We start from the raw sequence: 17,080 nt of genomic DNA on the forward strand, positions 1-17,080 counted from the left end.
CCAAGTCCAATAACAAAGATATCCGGAGAACCCGAAGGCTGTCTTCCTAGACCAGATAGAGTCGATGTTTAGTGACACAGTGGACACTAGAAGATTAACGTGGATGTGGCTTCCGACAGGAGTGGCAAGCGTCGTGCTCCATTATTGTTTGGGCCGTAACCTTCCTGGGTTCTCGGAGCCGTGGTCTCTTATCTTGGAAATCAAATGATATTTTTCCTGGGCAAACTTTGAAGTTTATCCATAGCGTATGTGTACAGCTAGGTTTTTTAAATTGTGGTGAACAGACACTACTTGCCTATGAGATTTTCATCATTTCTACTATTCAGCTGTCACTGGGCTTAGCAGCCTGAAGTTATAAACCAGACAGACCTGAGATGGAATCCTGGTTTTTACACTTGCTCCCTGTGTTCACTTGGACAAAGACTGTGATTTCTCTGAGCCGAAGTGAGTGTTGTAACAGCACCTATTTTACGGGGTCTGGAGGAGGATTAAATAAGCCAATTAGTTGAAATCAGTATGATGTCTATCATGTAGTAAGTCCTGAAAAAATATTGGCCCTTATTGTGACAAACTGAGAGATGACAAAATTATCCAGATAAGTTCAGTTACTGGACATATTTGATCTGGACCATTTTTTTAGGTCCAGAAACTAAATTAGTTTCTTTGTCTTCAGCAGTGGGTTTGGGATAATTTATGTTACTCATTTCATTTCTTCAATCTAGTTTTCCCATTTATAAAGAACATAGTGTGAAGTGCCCCTATTGTAGTAGATTTACGGTTACCCTCAGACATGAATTCTTTCTTCGAAGACAATAGATAAGAAAGGCTGGGTTTGCTAAAATTTTTTTAAAGAAAACATTTTATTTACTAATGGTACAAGTCCTTTCCTTTTATAAAAATTATTATGACTGATTGGTTATAATTCAACACTTCTTATCATTTTGGTTTAGTACTTTCTGATATAACTTGGTCTGGTTCTAAATTCAGTTTTAAAGATTTTTCAAGCCCTGACCTGTGTGGCTTGGTTGTTTGGGTGGTGGCCCATGAAGTGAAAGGTCACTGCTTCGATTCCTGGTCAAGGGCGCGCATGCCTGGGTTTCGGGTTCTGTCCTGGTTGGGACGCGAGCAAGAGACAACTGATTGGTGTTTCTCTCCCTCTCTTTCTTCCTCCCTTCCCCTCTCTCTAAAAATAAATAAACAAAACCTTTAAAATTTTTAAGACCTATCTCTTTTTAAAATTGAGAGAGATTGACGTATTAGTTTCAGATATGCAACATAATGATTCAGTAGAAGTATATATTGTGAAATGGTAGCCACAGTAAGTCCAGTTAACATACACTGCCACACACACTCACAAAGGTCGGTTTTCTTATGATGAAAAGTTTTAAGATCTACTCTCTTTGTTAATTTGTTTTTCCCACGCTGATTTTCTTCAGGCCTTGGGCAATACGACGAGTAGCAGTATATATGAAGTATGCTGTTACTTTAATAGTGTATATGAGCTATACCGTTACTTCAGTCAGTACACTGACTGCTCTTTGCTAAGCATCCAGCAGTTCTGTGAAGTGCCAAGGTGCTGGGTCAGGCCATATGGCTTCGGAACCTTTACTTGGACCAATGGAAGGCAATTGCAGAAAGATAGTATCATTTTTAATGATTTTGAATCTTAACCTGAGGATATGTTTTTCATTTTTTTCTGAGTATATGTTTTTAAATTGATTTCAGAGAGAGAGGAATGGAGGGAGGGAGAGAGAGAGAAAGAGAGAGAGGAACATTGATGTGAGAGAGAAACATCTATCAGTTGCCTCCCCTGTGTTCCCTGCCCGGGGAATGAGCCCGCACCCCTTTTTTGGTGTACGGAGGATGCTCCAACCAGCTGAGCAACTGGTCAAGGGCAGAAAGACAGTGTCTTTGAGGGAAATCTAAATGTAGGGATTCAAGTCTTGAACCCAATCAGGAAAACTTAATTTGAGTCCACCTTTTCCTAGCGATGTCTTTGTCCGAGTCCACAACTTCTTTGAGCCTTCATTTCCTAAAGGGGAGCCATGGATTCCTGTCCTGCCATCCTCCCCTGTGTGGACTCCTAACGCGTGTTTTAATGTGTTAGGTGTTAAATAAATGTAAAGGATTATTAGTGTCCTGCTTACCCGAAGAGTATGCACCTCTGAGATTATTCTCCAAAGTTATTTATTTATTAACAAATAAATTAAAAGTGCTATTGCAGCTACTGTTGCAATGAATGGTATTCTTATGTTTGTTAGAGTTAATTCGCTTTTATTTTCACAGTTGGATACCTTGTTTAATTAGCTGCTGAAGATTCCCCTATATTTTACTGATGTGAACTTAAAGAAATGGACATAGTAGGGAAGGGAGAACTATAAGTAAAGAGAGAAAAATAACAATTACTTTAGCTATGGTTCTGGCTGGGGCTCAGTTAGTTACAGCATTGTCCTGATATGCAAAGGTTGTGAGTTCGATCCCCGGTCAGGGCACAAACAAGAATCAACCAGGGCACATACATAAATAAATACACGGTACCTACATGGAACAACAAATTGATGTTTCTCTCTTCTTCTCTCTTATTCTTCCTTTCTTTCTCTAAAATAAATTTTAAAAATAAATGAATAAAATGTTGGGAAAAAAACCCTACTTTGGCCGAACTATTTTAAGCCCTTCTCTGGAAGCCTGGTGTGAACATAGAGGTGTGTGCCCATGTCTGTGCAGCCACGGGTGCTGATGCCTCCTTCTCGCTTTCGGTGGCCGGCACAGGCAGGCTTGTCCGTGTCCTCTTCTTGGGAGTGGCAGTAGGAGGAAAGTAGGGAGGGTCCATTCATTAAATTGTTGTGACCTTTATGTTCTTGGTTTAAAAAGTTTAAACCTCACACCTGTCAGGGTGGCTCTCATCAAAACAAGACAAAACAAACAAACAAATGAAAAAGAAGACAATATGTGTTAACCAGGATGCAGAAAAACTGGGAACCCTGTGCTCAGCTGGTTGGGAATACAAAGTGGTGTGACCACTGCGAAAACGGTGTGGTGATTCCTCAGAAAAGAAAACGGAGAGTCGTCACATGCGCCAGCAGTTAATTCCACCTGTCAGTTTATACCCAGAGGAACTGAACACAGGAACTCGAACACGTGTTTGCACACCCATGTTCGCAGCAGCGTTATTCGCAACAGCCAAAAGGGAAAAGCAACCTGTGTTCGCTGACAGAGCAATGGGTAAACAAAACATGCTGTACACTTAGAATGGAATATTACGCAGCGTTAAAAAGGGAGTTCTGACACACATTACAACATGGATGAACTTTGAGAACGTGATGTGAGGTGAAATAAACCAGTCACAAAAGGACAAATGTTAAATGGTTCTAATTATGTGAGGTACCTCAAGTAGTCAAATTCATAGAGACAAAGATCAGAATGGTTGTTGCCAGGTCAGTGGAGTGGTGGGGTGTGGGGTGGGGTATGCAGATGGGAAGTTATTGAATAGATATAGTCAGTTGGAGAAAAACTTCTGGAGGTGGATGGTTGCACAACTGTACGAATGTACGTAATGCCCCTGAACAGTTACTTAACAGTGGTTAAAATGATAAATTCTATGTTACATGTAGTCTACGGCCATACCACCCTGAACGTGCCCGATCTCGTCTGATCTCGGAAGTTACATGTATATTACCACACTAAAAAAATTTTTAAAGCAACTTTCCCATAACTGTCATAGTTACTTTATTAAACCTGTGGAGCCCTCGACTAACATGACTTTATTTCCTGTTTTTGCTTAAAACTTTTTTCATTTTTTAAAGCCTTTAATTAGAAGTCATACCACTTGCCTGTTGGGAAGAAGAGATTTTTTCCATTGAATACTTGGGACCTTTTATTTGCAATCACTAGGAGATAAATCTAAAACTAAATTCTGGAGCCTGATTTAATTCTAATTCGCTTTCAGTTATCTCCTTACCTATGTCTACCTAATTTATGTTGTTCCGTGAGCTTTTAAAAAGCGCCTCTTCTTTTTATTAGTGGTGTACCTCCAGGTTTACACACTGATAGAAGGAGCATGATATAGTTGGAGGCAGTTAAAATTCCTGTCTCAAATGTTTCCCTTATTTGCATTATCACCTTGGCCATCTGTTGCTCGTACACACATGCACGCATTCCTTCAAACGTCTGTTGACGCTCTGCTACGAGCCAGCTGCCATGCTCAGTGTTGGTGGAGAAAGATACTAACAAATAAATAAAAATGGTATAGTACAGACTGGTCTGTAGTACTAAGGGGAACAATAAAATCTACCAGGAAAGGCCCTGCCGAGTGTGTGAAGTTTCCATTGGATCTTGAAGCATAATCAACACACCCAGGAATGGGGGAAAAACCCTTCGGGGAGAGGAAAAGCGCACACAGAGGCATGGGAAAGTGCTGTGTGCTTGGCGCGGCGCTGGGCGTTCAGTCCGGCTGGACGTATGGTATACAGGCTGGTGGTGGTGGTGGTGGTAAGGTGAGCCTGGAAAGGTAAGCAGGGGTCAGATCATAAAGAGCTTTGCATTTGTCCCTTCATTCATCAATAAACATGAATTGGCTACCTGCTGTATTCCAAGTAGGATGCTAGAAGTGGGGATTCAAAGATTAATAAAACACAAGTGAGAGTGTGGTGAAAAGCAGAAATGGAGCTGTGTGCGAAGTTAGTCAGTGGATGATAGGGTGGATAGAGTGATTTTGAAGAAATGCAGGCCTAGAGGCAAGAAGCCACACGGGTCTCAAGGAGAATTAAAGTGGTTTTGTATGGACGAATGTTAAGTAGTAGAAATACAGGACGAGGCTTTAAGGTATGCAGGGCATAATCCTTTGTGCCATTTTATTTTATTTATTTATGTGTTTATATTTCATTGATTATACTATTACAGTTGTCCCACTTTATCTCCCCGTGCCTCCCTCCACCCGTCACCACCGCTCCACTCCCTCAGGCAATGTGCCATTTTAAAGAGTATAGACTTTAGCCTGAGGATGATTAGGGAGCGGCTGATAGGCTTCAAATAGCAGAGAACACCTAGATCCCTCTGGTAGGTGGGGAAGAGGGACTCTAGGAAGGTAAGGCAGGAAAGCAGGGCAGACAGGCCAGACACACTGTGGAGACAGCAAAAAGGTCAGTAGTTACCAGGAGCTTGGGGTGCGGGGGCGGGAAGGGATGAATAGACAGAGCATAGACAACTCTTAGGGGAGTGAAACTGTTCTGCAGGATACTGTAATGGTGGGCACGTGTCATTACACATTTGTCCAAACCTATAGAATGTACAACAGCAAGGGCGACCCCGAATGCACACTGTGGACTTTAGGGGAAAATCGTGTCTGTCAGTGGGTTCATAGGTCGCCGCTCTGTGCTATGCTGGTGGCGCGTGTTGACATGGGGGAGGTTCTGTGATTCTGAACAGCCTCTCTGGATACTCATCCTAGCTTAGGTAGGTGCCCGCCTCCCTTCCCCCAGTCTCTCAGTTCATCCGATGCCTTCTCGGTGCGGGAGGTGCCAGTGGAGCGGAGGCAGCTTTAACACGGCAGCCAGTGTCAGGAAAATCTAGTGCTGTTACCAGGTAGCTGGGGTTATAATTAGCCCAGTTGCTAGGGGAAAACTGAGATTCTGTAAGCAGGGACTGTCAGGCACAGCTTTTCCCTACTTGATGAATCGACTCCTTTGCAGGAACAAAGTGGATAAGGATGGGGTGTTTTGAATGGGTTTTGGGAGAATTCAGTTTTTGCTGGGGATCTGCTAAAAGCAGAAAATAGGTTTGTGCTGGGGGCTAATCAGCATCTTCTATGTGGTAGGAAGATTGGGCAGAAAGCTGCTTTGGTATGTATTTGGATAGCTGGAAAGAGATTTACTTTAAATAAAGCTTAGAATTACAGTTTAGAGCTAAAGAGGATCTTGAAGATAATCTATATAATCCTTTCACTTTTTAAGAAAGTGTTGTATTTAAAAATAATTTTAGACTTACAGAAAAATTGCAAAAATAATATAGAGAGTTCTTATATACCATCCCTTCAGCTTTCCCTGAGTAAGCCATTGATTTGAAAGATAAAGAAGTTGAGGCCTGAATAGTAGAGTAACTTGCCTCAGGTCATACAGCAAATGAATGGTCAGGTTGGGACCATAACCCCGGCTCTTGGAATGTCTCCCTTGGTCTTCAGCAAAGTTTTAGGGGATTTATGTGCTTGTTAAAAATTTAGACTTTCTTTTCCTCTGTACAACCGGGGCTAAAATAGAGTATTCACAGCAGGAGCCGAAGTAATTATAGATAAATGGTTCTGTACCCCATGCCTGCTGCCAAAAGAAAACACTTAGTTATTTAGTTCCTCGGCTTATATATGCCTTCCCTAGGAGTTTCATTTGTGTTTACATAGCCCCTGGGAACATTTTTTGAATCTCGGCTTCTTGCTCTGGCATTTGCCATCTCCTCTAAGCAAGTTCAAATTCACAAACTTCACAGCAAAACGAGGCGCTGTTATACACGTTGAAGGCACCAAGTGGAGGCTGGTGCAACCTGGAAAGAAGTCCATTCTGTCACGTTGAATGGCAGCTAAACTGCCCACACACCGAAAGACTTGGTACATGCTGTTCCGTGCAGAGCCGAGTGATAGTCCAGTGGCCTTTTGCCAAGCAATTTCAGAACAGACTTTGGGCCACACTGGTCAGTTACCATCCCTGTTATTTAGAAACTTGGCTTGAAGAGGTTGGGCGTAAATAAAAGGCACTGGCTGCTTTGTAGTGCCAACTTTTCATCTCCCGACCTCACACAGGGCCCACTGTCATGAAGGTCAGGAGGCCACCTCTTCATGTTGTTAAGTACTTGGGGCCTCAGCAAGCCCACGTAGAGGCTTGAGGAAGAAGCCTGCTCTGAGGCCCCTGGGTAAGTGCAGGGAGGCTGCCGGCAGGAAGGCCATGACCTGGAGCTGCAAAAGGGGACTCTCGGCCCTGGCTCAGGGCCACAGTGGCTGCCCCTCTCAGATGCGCTGTTCCACCTCCCCGTCCAGATTCTGTCTAGTCACACTGAGTCTGTGCTAAGGACCAAGCATAAACCTGGCACGAGTCAGTTCGTGACGCAAGGTGTCATCACTGTGCTCCAAGGTCAGGAACTCCTGAGTCCAGAGCTGGACCTTAGGGTCTTCTTGGCACAGACATCAGATGGAGGTAGGGGACCTCTGGGGCTCAGATGAGCAGACCCTTACAGATGGGGTGCACTCTCTATTCGAAGTCTCTCTCTCTCCGATCCTTTCTAGGCTGTGGGACTGGGGAGCGGCCCAGTTTGCTGCCAAACCATTTGCAGCCTCAGAGGACTCAGAGTGAGAGTAGTAATGACCGGTCCCTGCCAGCCTCTGCAAGCTGGCACTGAGAGCACAGGGGTGCCCTCGCCTGTGGAAAGCTTGGTGGCAGAGGGGCCCGTGGTGGACTTGCCTGAATTGCTCCAGGTGGATGGTGGTGATGTCGGTCAGCACTGGAACGCCTCCTCAGGCTATCTCCACCTCAGCTGGCCCCCACCCGCTAGCTTCCGAATTCCTCTCTCTCCTCTTTTCTCCTAACCCTTCTTCCTCCAGGTGTGTTGGAGGGTGTCACCCGTGCCTCTGAGTCAGTGGAAGATGGAGGAAAAGAAATGGTCAGGAGGAAACAGGTCTTGTCCCACCTTCTGGTGTCAGTGTTGTCCCCATGGTTAGGCTCTTCCTGTCCTTTGTCCCATGTCTTCTCTTTTCTCCCCCAGTTTCACACATAAGTGCTAAATGCTTCTCATTTAAATCCTCGGGAGAAGGAAGTCCATTCAGTGTTACTGCTGGCCAGGCTCTGGGCTTTGTGTTTGATACATATTTAATTTCAACCCCAGAAGAGCCCTGTGACCTTGGAGTCTTGTCCTTGTTTTTCACAGGGCCAGGTTTGCCCTCAGGAGCCTCAGGGAGTGTACCTGCTATCCCAGCAGCTACGGTGGCCTGATTCTGTAGTTAATAATCCAGGCCTTGGCACATTCTTTAGAATTAAAAGTCCCTCTTTCAAATGCAAATGATGTTTTTTAGTAACTAACTGCATTGTGTTAAGGCCTGGCTGAAGAGAAAAGAAAGAGCTCTAGTGAACTGATACCTATTTTCATAGTGACAGGAAGGGGTGGCATTATCTCACTGATGCATCTTCAGTAGATGGGGGCATTGACCTCATTTTTACTCGTGAAATAAGTGCAAATTGCCATGTGGAATGTAATGCAAACCATAGCTATCCTTATCCCCATACACTGCCTTGAGTCTAGTGTCGAACCCCAGAAATACAGAAGAAATTGGGGACTACTCAAACCAAAATAAAAATTAGAAAATGAGGTTTATGTGAAAAGGGCAGTGGAATTGGGATTTTTAATTTGGGGAAGGACAAACTCAGAGGTGACCTAATAGTAGCTTTTACAGACTTGGAGTCTCAGTATGTGGCAGATGGTGACTACCTAGCTATACCTCATCTCTGATGAGAGTAAGAATCAATTGATTCTGATTTAAACATAAGCATCAGGACTCATTCATTTCAAAATACTTTTGAGCACCTACTGTTTCAGGTGCTGTTGGAAATGTTTGGAGTATGTATCAGTGAACAAAACAGGTAAGCATTACTAGCCTCATGGGATTTATATTCTAGCTTGAGAAGACAATGAACAATAAATATATAGAATATTTGAAAGTGTTTAAGTCCTCTTGGGAATAAAAAGAAAAACATAGAGCAGGGCGGAGAGAGTCAGAAAGTGGAAGAATGGAGGGCAGGTTGTAGTATTAAAGAGTGGTCAGGGAAGGCCACATTTAGAAAGTGATTTTAAAAACACATGTACATGTTTATCACTTCACAGTTTATGTGGGCCAGCATTCCAGCCACAGCTTAGCTCAATTCCCTGCTTAGGGTGTCACTGGGCCCCTGTGAAGGTATTGGCTGGGCTGAGTTCTCATCTGGAGACATGACTGGGGTCGAAGCTGCCTCTGAGCTCACTTGGGCTGTTGACAAAATTTATTTCCCTATGAGGGTAGGACTAAGGGTCCCAACTTCTTGCTGGATCTTGGCTAGAGGCTGCCCACGGTTCCTTGAAGCCACCTACTGCCCCTTGCCTGTAGAAAGCCCACATGGCAACTTACATCAAGTCAGCAAAGAGAGGCTCTAGAGCAAGTCTGCGAGCAAGACAGTCTTAAAACTTCACATAGTCACAGGAGTGACACTTCCTACCTTTGTTATATGTATAGGGTAGGAACAAATGACACATGCTGTCCATACTCGGGGCGGGGGCTGTTATCAAAGGCATGAACACCAGGAGGCAGATATTGTGGGAGTCACATTAGAGTCTGTCCACCACGCAGTCGTCCTACTTTTTTTTTGTAGAGCTGGGATGGAAACAGAAGGAAATAACCGTGAGGTTAACTAGTAGAGGAAGGTTTGTTCCTAGGAAAACCATTGATCTGCTTTCTGCCTACTGCTTAGTTGTGTTTGTTCTAGAGTGTCATGTAAATGGAATCATACAGTAAAGGTTCTAGTGTCAGGTTTCTTTTACTTAGCATAATGATTTGAAGTTCATTCATGTTGCGTCTGTAATTCATTCCTTTTTATTGCTGAGTAGTATGCCACTGTATGAATAAAATGCAATTTATTTATCCACACCCCTGCTGATGAACATATGGGTTATGTCGAGTGCTTGGCATTATGAATAAAACTGCGCATGTACAAGTCTTTGTTTTATTTTTTTGTGGGTAAATACCTAGTAGTAATTGTTAGGTCCAATAATAAGCATATATTTCAGTTTATAAGATACTGCCAAACTATTTTCCAAAGTGGCTATGTTTTCAAAGCAATGCCTTAAAGGAAGTGAGGAAGTTAGCCTAACAGATAAGTAGGAGAAGAACATTCCAGGAAAGCATGGAGGTTGAAGGCAGCAGGAGAAGGCGCTGGGGGTAATGGAGCTGGGGCAGATCAGATAGGCCCTATAGATAATTTTAGAGACTTTGGCTTTTACTCATACTGACAAGGGAAGCCATTGAAAGGTTTTGAACAGAGCAATAACCCAACAAAAGACAATCCTATCTGCCTTTTGAAAAGATCACTGTGACCTGTCGGTTGACAGAGGGGAGGAGGGGAGTAGGGCAACTGGTTGAAAAAGGTGAAGGGCTTTAGAAGTACAAAGTGGTAGTTACAGAATAGCCACAGGGAGGTAAATTATAGCATAGGGAATAGAGTCAGTAATACTGAATAATAATGCATGGGGCCAGGTGGGTACTTAAAATATCTGGGGAGCTCTTGGTTAAGTACATGATTGTCTAACCACTGTGCTGTACATGTGAAATTAATACAGAACAATGTTTACTGTAAGTTGTAATTGAAAAAAATTTAAACCTCACTGTGGTTATGGTATTGAGAATAAGCCCTAGAAGGGCAAGGATAGAAGGCAGAAGGGCTGTTAGGCAGCTGTCCACCTAGGAGGTGATGGTGAGTGGACTGAGGTAAGAGCAGCTGATGTGGGGCGAAGTGAAGGCAGCACACACAGGATTTGCTGTGGATGGATGTGGAATGTGAGAGAAGGGAAGGAATCAAGGCAGACTCCAGGGTCAAAACCTAAGCAACTGGGAGGATGGAGTTGCCGTAGTTAAAACTGGGAAGGCTGTAGGTAGAGCACATTTGAGGATGGAGTGGGATTTCAGTTTCAGTCAATTCGTGCTTGAGATATTTGTCAGATATTTCTAGCGGCACTATCGGGTAAGCAGTTGAACATAGAAGTCTGAAGTTCTGGGTGGTGGGTTGGGTTGGAGACATCAGTTTGGGAGTTATCAGCCTGTGCATGGTATTTAAAGCCATGAGAATGCTCCGAGATCACCAGGGACTTAGAAGTACCAAAGGGGAAGAGAAAAGGACTGAAGACCTAATCCTGGGGTCACTCAAACAGTAATAGTTTGGGGAAAGGAGGAAGAATCAGCAAGGAAGATAGAAAAGCTGCAACTGGTAAAGAAAACTTAAGAGCCTGCAGTCATGTAAACGAAATAAAGAAAGGATATAAGGGAAGAGGGAGGGGTCAGGGTTTGGAAATGCTGCTGATAGCCCAAGTCGTCTGATGACTAAGAATTGACCTTTCGATAGAACAAAACGAGTGTCACTAGTGATGTTGGTCAGAGTAGTCTTGGTGGACTGCTGGAGGCGAGGCCTGGTTACAGCCAGTATCACAAAAAATGAGAGGAGAACTGGAGTTAATTAGTTAACAGATTATGTTGAGGAGTTTTGTTGCAAAGGAGAGCAAAGAAACTCACCAGTAAGGATTTATGAAGATTTTTTAAGGGTAAATGAATAATAACATGTTTGTGTACCGATGGAATTTTCCAGTAGAAAGTTGAAGATTGGTGAAGGAGAGGAGGGGAGACTTTCTTTGCATTACTTTTGAGAGGTAGAGAGAATGAGACCAGATGTGTAAGTGGAATGTCTGGCTTTACATGGGAGCATGGATAGTTGATCTACGGCCACAAGTGGAGAGACAGAGGATGTGAGCTCAGATGCCGGTGGATGGGCAGATACAGTGGTCAGAGTTTTCTTCCCACTGTTTCAGTATTCCCGATGAGGTGAAAAGCAAGCTTTATTCTCCCACTGTGTATTTCCAAACATGTTCCTAGAGTGAGTCACTCTCTCTCACTTGTGCTGATTCCTGCTGACATCTCCTTGTTCACACCTGGAATACCCATATCCTTTTTCTCTGCTTGTCCAAAGCTTGCTCAGGTTTCAGAGTCCAACTCAGATTCTGCCTGCTGAGGTGGGCTTTTCCTCATCATGCTGCCTGAAATCATCTTTCATCCTGTGCTCCTCCCACAGTTACAGTTCAGGTACACTATTCAGCAGGCGTTACTCCTGGCTGACAACTATCTTTCCATGTATACATTTCTTGTCCCTCCTTTTGGAATTGATCTCAAACTTCCTCTATAGCCTTCAACATAATCTTGAATATTGTTGAGCCTGTAATAGAGACTCAGAAAGTTTGTGTCGATGGATTGCAAACACCCTTGAAGTTGCAAGTGAGGCTCCTGTGTACAGATAAGGGTAAGGAGACCACTTTTTCATCCCGTGCCATCTCCTCCATTGGAGAGGCCCAGCAGCTGTGCCCTGGGGCACTCCGGGTGAGCCTGCAGCCCTCCCTGGAACTGCACAGTCTCTCTAAGAAAAGGGTGGGCAGAAGAAGAAAGCAAACAAATTAAGATGAGAAACAGGTGAGAAGAAGAAATTCTTTTTTAAAAAAAAATTATTTATTTTTAGAGAGAGGGAAAGGGAAGGAGAAAGAGTGGGAGAGAAACATCAATGTGTGGTTGCCTCTCATGTGTCCCCTACTGGGGACCTGACCTGCAACCCAGTCATGTGCCCTGACTGGGAATCGAACCGGCGACCCTTTGCCTCACAGGCCCGTGCTCAATCCACTGAGCTACACCAGCCAGGGAGGAAGAAGAAATTGACAGTGAGATTGTTCGAGTGGGCTGTGTTTATTTTGAGCAACATTCATTCGTTCGATAAAGACGTGATCATCTATGTATGAGCACTGTTCAAGCAACAATGGGGACACAATGGTGAGAAAATAGAGGGGGTCCCTGTCCTCCCAACACCCAGAGTTTAGTGTCTGAACACGGTTTGAGCAGTGCTGTGATCTGACTCCTGTTCAGTTTTGTGCGTGTAATCAGTCCTCTCATTTTGCTTCACTTGTAATGAGCTGGAGTCATGTCTGTTTTGTTGGTTACAGAATGCCATAATTCCTTAAAACCCCTAAAAATTCCTCTATGCCACAGGATTAAGTGCAAGGCAGGTCCGAGCATGTTTCTGTGCAATGTGCTTAAAACTGGTCCACCTTTGTCCTGACATCTTACGGGGCAGTGCTGTCCAATGGAAATCTGCCGTGAGCCACAGATGAAATTTAAAATGTTCTGGTGGCCATAGAAAAAGGAAAGTACAAAGAAATACGTGAAATTGACGTTCATAATATATTTAAAATAGTACTTTAACATGAAATGGTTATTTAAAAACTGAGAATTTGTATTCTCTTGTTGTGGCTAGCCTTTGCTAACCCAGTGCGTACTAAATCTTTGAAGCCCTTACAGCATATCTCAGTTTGGACTGGTCACCTCTCAAGGGTTTGATAGCTACGTGGGGCTTGAGGCTGCCATCCTGGGTCGGGGGGCTGTGGACCCTACAGTATAAATGCTGTCCCTGGTTTCAAACACAAGGACAACCTCAGATGAGTTGCCTGATCACAGGCCCTGGCTGCAGGTCACAGCTAGGCTTTCCAGGGAGGAGTGACTTCGGCCCCAGTGTGGGGTGTGAGCTTCAACGTGAGAAAACTGCCCTGGACTCTGCAGGACGCCGATCAGTGGCTTTATCCTTTTTGAAAGATAAAAGCAAGGGAGCTGAGTTTGGGGATAAATGTCAGATCATATCAGATGACATGGATAATTTTAAAATATTAGTAGGACTTGGGTTTCCCCTGTACTAATTTATCTGTAGAAAAATTAATGCAGTTTTTATACATTTTAACTCCATAGCAAAGTTTTACTTTGTTCCCCCCTCCATGCCTGCTGTTCAGAGAGAAGCCAGCGAAGCACGGGGCCATTCCTGAGGCTCCTTCTCCCGCATAGTTGAGGGAAACAAGTCATGCTGAGCATCCTTTTAGGCCCCTCGAGTGGGCTTGGGCTCCTGTCCCCGCACGAGGTGTCCTGGGGATTTCAGGGGCTCCAGCCTCACCCCAGCTTTCACAGGAGGCCTGCACTTTGCTAAATTAAGCCCAGCCAGGCCTATTTGTGGACCCAGAGGCCCCAGCCAAGTGAGAGAGATTCGTCCAGCTGAGGAATGCTCTGGGAGGGGGAGAGAAGCTCTGAGATCATTGGTATTTATGTGTATGGTCTCTCACTTGCCAGCTCACTTGGGCCAGATCAACAGAGGCTTCTGGGACTCAACCAAGATTTTAACAGAGCGACCCTAGGGAATGAATAGCTGGAGACACACCGACAACAGTTTAATTTGGAGAACAGCGTGCACACCAAGGCAGCGAGTATATGGGGACCTCTGAGCTCAGCATCTAACTAAGAGAAGCCCAAGATACCTCATATTCTCTCCATATTTTGTAATACACTTGATTTTTAGAGCAGTTTAGGTTCACAGCAAAACTGAGCCGAAGGCACAGAGCTTTCCATTATACCTCCTGCCCCCACACCCGTTGCCTCTGCACCATCGAAATCCAAAGACAAATCATTTTCATCTGTCTCTTCTTGCGTTCCTCAATTCAATGTTGACCAGAAATAGCTCTCTCTCCTTCTCACGACTCACGCATCTTCCTACCTTTGGGGAAACTAACATTTATTGAACACCTACTATATGTCAGATACTTTCATTATATCTTCTCATTTAATTTTCACAATATTCCTGAAAGGTAGTTATTAGCACCTGAAGGAACTGAACCTTAGGTTAAGTGATTTACCTCTAGAATACAGAGGTTAAATATATAGAACTATGTGAACTCTGTGAAACCGTGAAAAATGGTTAAGTCTGTACCTTCCTGTGATTCAACCTGATAAGAACGTGGGAGAGCTAGAATTTTGGTTCTAAAGTCTACGTTCTCTGCATCGTGCCCTGTGTCGCCCTCAGTACTGGATTCTTTCTTTTCCCCTGGCAGTTCTGCAGTTTGGATTTATCCCTCTCACCCCCTGAAGGACTAGAACGAGGGAGCTGAGAGGAAGGGTCTCGGAGGCTAAAGCTGCGGTTACAGGGTGGACCTGTACTGATTGTGTGTCTGTTGCCATTGGCTGCCACCACCTGTGTGCATTTCCACACACTCTGGTTCTGCATCCCTTCCATTGATCACACTGCACTGTAATCATCTGTTTAATTCACCCCATAGGCTGTAAATTCCCTGAGGACTGCAGACTGCAATTACGTCTGCCTTGCCTTATCTAGTACCCACTAGGGTACTTTGCACACCTAAAGTGGGTATTTCACATATATTTGATCCAAAAAGAAGTAAACAAATGTTACCATCTCACAAGTCACTCTGTCTCTCCCTCCCTCCCCCCCCTCCCCCTCCCTCTCTCTCTCTCTGTCTCGTCTATCCACACACTTGACCTCCTTAGAACTTCTCAGCCTCGGTGTTGACTCGGATGTGACTGTCTGTGTTTGTCTACTCGGGCTGGGAAGAGAGTGGTATTGTGTTCAGGTCCCCACTTAGGACCAACATGGGTTGGGCCTGAAGGAGTGACCCAAACAGAGGAGCTTTGCCATTTGGATGGGGATCCTTCTATTATGTATTGTAGGAGTATAAGCTGAAACTTTCCACTTGGTTTTTTTCCGTCTCTTTGACAACTGGACTTTAAAGCAGATTCTGGCAGGAAAGTACCCTGGCCTTGAAGAGTCTTCTGGTTACAGACACTGTGGACACTGCCCTGCTGTCTTTTCCCTGGCGTGAAGGACCCTTGTCACATGCTGGGACAACCTCTGTGTCTAATTTGGAGCTTAACTGCAATAGGAGAAGACAGTGAACCTGGGACCTGTAGAAAGGCAGGAGTTACACCTCTGACTAGAATCTTGACCGTATGGTCTAAGGACTGTTAAACAACAAAGCTCAAGTGAGTAAATTTGAAGATTGCATTGGTTTCATTAAGCATCTCATGAATTAGGCAGCATCCCATCTAGCAGCTTGAAGGGTGATCCCGGGGTTGTACAAAATGGCAGGTTTTTGCGGTAAGAAGGGTGGGGAAAGGGAGCCGACAGCAAAGGACAGTTTTAGATCACTGACATCTTCCCTTGCGGGGGAGGGAACAGAGAGGGTTCCTATTGGGCAGATGGCCTGTTTTTTATATGGGGGGTGGAGAGGGCCCATGTGACAGATGATCTCATTGGTGATGACCAATTGGAATACATTTCTGATTCCACCGAAAAGGAGGGGGTGTCTTGCAGGGTGGTAACTGCAGGGACTGGAGGGAGTGTGGGGGGGAGAGCAGGATTGCGAAGAGGGATAGAGCAAAAAGGAAAAAGAACTCGTGGATATGGACATTCGTGTGGGGATTGCTGGGCGGAGGGAAGTGTAAGGGGACCAAATGGTAATGGAAAAAACTACAGCACAGGTTAAACCCCCTCCTCCAAAAAGAAATATGCAGTGCTAATTTGTTAGAGAAGCTCTAATTATCACTGAATTTTAACTATTCTAACTTCCTAGGGATTTTGAAAACATTTTTATAGCAATTTGAGGGAAAATTCACATATCATTGTAACTTACCCATTTAGAGTCTATAGTTTGAAAATGTCCACGTCACCATTTTTAGTACATTCACAGAGATGTACAAATATCACCATAATTGATTTTAGAACATTTTCCTCATCCCTCCAAAAAGAAACCCCAGCTTTATTAACCATCACTCCCCAATCCCCCTGTCCTTCTTCAGCCCAGAGTCAACCACCAAGTCTATTTTATTTCTTTATGGCTGTACCTCTTTTGGACATTTCATATTAATGGAATCACATACAAGGTGGTATTTTTGTGCCTAACTTCATCCACTTAGCCTAGTGTGTTCAAGATTTACCCATGTTGTATAGGTCATTTCTTTTAATGGCCAAATAATAATTATATTTTATGGCTATACCACATTAGGCTTATCCATTCATCGGCCAATGACTAACATTTTAAAAAGTTATTCCAGAACTTTGCAGTATCAAATATTTATGTTTAAAATAAGGGAGCTCCTGAATGGCGCTTGTACATTTTGGATTCTATATCAATTTCTATCTCAATACCATATTTCCTCATCTACAATGCCTTCCACCCTTCTCTTTTTTACTCACCCATTAAGCCTTCCTTGGGGAGCAAACCCAGGGATCGAACCCACGACTTAGCTACGTGCCCTGACTGGGGACAAACCCTCAACCATTTGGTGTATGGGATGATGGTCCAACCACCCGAGCCACCCAGCTGGGGCACCATTTCTATTTTTTTACCAAGTATATATATTTTTTAGATTTTAATGTGACATAGCCTCTGTTGGGGCATAAATTTTAAAATCTTCTTGTTTTTAAAAGTATAAGCCACATTT

General features: G+C 44.0%; 1 protein-coding gene across 14 annotated transcripts in view; it reads left to right on the forward strand.

Moving 5' to 3' along the window:
• Nucleotides 1–17,080, forward strand: part of PDE4DIP (phosphodiesterase 4D interacting protein) — a 203,720-nt gene that overhangs the window by 74,558 nt on the left and 112,082 nt on the right. The window lies entirely within an intron of this gene.

This window comes from Sturnira hondurensis, unplaced genomic scaffold, assembly GCF_014824575.4.
Source record: "Sturnira hondurensis isolate 20B ecotype Veracruz unplaced genomic scaffold, ASM1482457v3 Scaffold0024822, whole genome shotgun sequence".
Classification (NCBI taxonomy): domain Eukaryota; kingdom Metazoa; phylum Chordata; class Mammalia; order Chiroptera; family Phyllostomidae; genus Sturnira; species Sturnira hondurensis.